General features: G+C 40.4%; 1 long non-coding RNA gene across 1 annotated transcript; it reads right to left on the bottom strand.

The window, feature by feature from the left end:
- Positions 1 to 237: 237 nt before the first annotated feature.
- On the bottom strand, positions 238 to 2,848 carry LOC311090483. Its single transcript, XR_014607895.1, has 4 exons — positions 2,517 to 2,848; positions 979 to 1,038; positions 763 to 843; positions 238 to 651 (listed from the first exon to the last, which is right to left on the bottom strand). It is a non-coding gene; the product is annotated as an uncharacterized lncRNA (long non-coding RNA).
- Positions 2,849 to 3,164: the final 316 nt, after the last annotated feature.

The raw sequence follows: 3,164 nt of genomic DNA, 5'->3' as shown, positions 1-3,164 counted from the left end.
AGTGGGTCCTTCAGGGTGTCGTGAGGTGTTTAAGACCCAATATCTAGCTCTCGGTTATTGAAGCGGCTTCTCAACTACAACTCGCTTCAGTGGACTTACAGATACATTACCAGCTCATGAAGGGGAATTATCATATTCCTAACAAACATCTCAGGAAAGGAGACTTATTAAACACAACTGCAGAGGTTTATTAAGACAATTATAGCAATCACTCAAAATGAAAAAAGATGCTAAAAACAGGAATGAACAGACAAGATCCAAGAATCCTCAAATCACCTCCATCACACAGAACAGAGAGAGATTATACAGTCTGAGTCTGTCCATTACTGTATTAATATTATATTTAAGCAGTTTACATATGAAGCGCAAGAGAATGACTTTCAACACTGTAGGCAAATATATCCATAAAATCCATATAAATGAAAATAAATCTGTAAAAAACACACATTTTAATCTAAGCATGATTATGTCACTATAAGTGCTCAGAGTTTTTTCTCTGTTTTCTGAGAGGAAGAAAATAAAACAATGAACAATCCTCTGTAAGTTTTTGCTATTGTAAATATTGCTGCAGATTGGCTCTAAACTCATCAGTATTTTATTCTAATATTGTCGGCATCTCTATTTCCTCTGGGTGCTTCGAGTCCTTCCTCCCTGCAAAATAAAAGCATTGACTGACCTCTCGTATGTGTTTTTATCATGATTGCAGATTGTTCCAGATCAGATGAGTGTGAATCATCAGATTGTGTGCGGCTCAAAACTCACCAGCTCTTCTTGCACAGATGATCTGAAGAAGAATCACAGTAGGAGCAGCAAACACTGCGATCTCAACAATACTCACAATCACTGCAGGAAACATGAGAGGAAGAAGAGAAACTGAAGTCAAGGGTATTCAACTATCAACAGTTATTGATGAAGCATTTAAAGACTGACTGATAGTTTAATGTTATAAAGCTGTCAGTATAAATGAACGTGTCGTACCTCTGTATAATGATCCAGCAGTCACACTGACTCCAGTTTCTGATGCTGTATCAGCTGGATCTGTGGATCACGTCTGTTAGTTCAGTTCAACACATAATGCCACATATACACAACATCATCATCACATAATACTGGAGCTTCACATCACAGAAATGATGAATATGTGCACGAGTCTGTCATCTATTATCTTCTTACTTCACTCTCAAGCTGTCAGGAGGAGAATGACTATCGCCATTCACCAAAAATAAATCTATTTATACAGTGATCATGTGATCATGAACCTTGTGTAGGAGCTGCTGCTGTAGTTCGGCTTGATTTCTTCTCAGCATCATCTGTAGGACATTAACATCAAGGGCCCTATCTTGCACCCAGCACAATTGACTTTGTACACCGACGCATGTTTCATTCCTATTTTGCACCCGCGCAAAGCGCGCTTTTCCCTCCACAGAAGCACGTCGCTAAACTAGGGAATGAACTTGCGCTCCCCGGGGCGGTTCAGCGCAAAAAAGGAGGCGTGTTCCAGCGCAAACAATCCCTGGTGCTATTTTACTGTTCCATAAAACAATTGCGCCACTGGCCAGAAAAAACCTAGTCTAAAGCAAATCATATTTTTACAAACGATAGATAGATAGATAGATAGACAATTTATTATAAAAGCATACATCTAGCTTACACATTTACCCACATTATTATATGCCTGTTTAACCGAAGCTAATTTGGGTGTGTTTCTCCATCCCCAATGTCACTTCTCTCTCTTTTACGACCGTGACGAGAGCGTTGCTCTCCTCGGCTGTGAACCGCTCCTGGCGCGCGCCTGGCAAATCCGCCGTTATAATAGCAATACGCCAAAGAAAAAGCGTGCCTGCTCTTAAAGGGAATGTGAGATGATGCTCTGATTGGTTTATTTCACGTTACGCCCAAACCACACCTATGAATAATGAAGCTACTTCAGACCAACCCATTTTAGATTTGCGCCGGGCGCAAGAGTCATTTATCCCGCCGGGAAAATAGCAACAGCGCCGAGACCCGGCCACAAAGTTACTTGCGCTTTGCGCTTTGACACTTGCATTTCAGATCGTTAAAATAGGGCTCCATATGTTCATATCGATCATGACCTGCAGTTTGTGTTCCATCATCACAGTTTACAGTGGCAGTAGTTGAGAAGAGACTGTACTGTATTACTGTATAACTGTATTAATGTGTTACTGTATAATTTATTCCTGGTTTATATGAGAGTGAAACACAGTTGAGCTTCTGCAAATAAACCTTCAGCTTGAATGAAGGACATAAGCCTTATAATTCCTAAACCTGACCTCCTACATGGGTCATACTAGGCTTTATGACACTCGTCTGATTTATGCAATATATCATGTATGACCCATGTAGGAGGCCAATATTGGGGATTATAAGGATTGTTATGCAGTTTATGACTTTGACCACTAATATTTTCCAACTCCAAAACGTATGAAGCCATCAGAAAGAGTAGAGCCAATCTGTGGAAGTTTTCACAAATCTGTCAGAAAAGAGTGTTTTCTCACCTGAATACTTGACAGTGTATCTGACTGAGGTCTCCAGTTGATTTCTGCGAGTAAGCTGACATCTCCACTCTCTGTTGTCATCTTCATTCAGGAGTGTTGTAGTCAGAGTGATGATACAGGGATATTGATATTGATCTGATGATGATAATATCTGATATCTGGAGTCTGTCTTCAGATCAACACCAGCCTGATTCACCCACAACAGCTTAAGTCCCTCAGAACGGACCCAAAAATAACAGGAGAATGCAGAATACAACTGACAGGAGAGAGTCACAGAGCGGCCTGGACTGATCTCAGTCTGTGAGGATGAAGATGATGATGAAGATGATGATGATGATGAAGATGATGGAGACACTGAAACTGAACACAAGACACAAATCACAGACTCTTCAATCATCATCTCAGTTTAAAGGGAGAATCTGCCCTTTTTAAATTGACCACATAATCATAAACTTACCATGAAGAACACGCAGATGAACATAAGCATCAGGTCCTTGTTTTTGTCCATTCAGATATTGTCTGCATCTGTAAAATCCATAATCTTCTCCTGTGACGTTCTTGATGTTCAGAGAGCAGTCAGACTCCAGACTCAGTCTCTCATGTCTCTCTGAGTCTTTAGTCTTTATCCCTCCAGTAATCAGGTCATCT

The sequence above is a fragment of the Abramis brama genome (assembly GCF_963993115.1).
Source record: "Abramis brama genome assembly, chromosome: 1".
In the NCBI taxonomy this organism is placed as follows: Eukaryota; Metazoa; Chordata; class Actinopteri; order Cypriniformes; family Leuciscidae; genus Abramis; species Abramis brama.
Note: the sequence above shows the minus strand (reverse complement) of the source record. Positions and strands in the feature narration are given on the sequence as shown.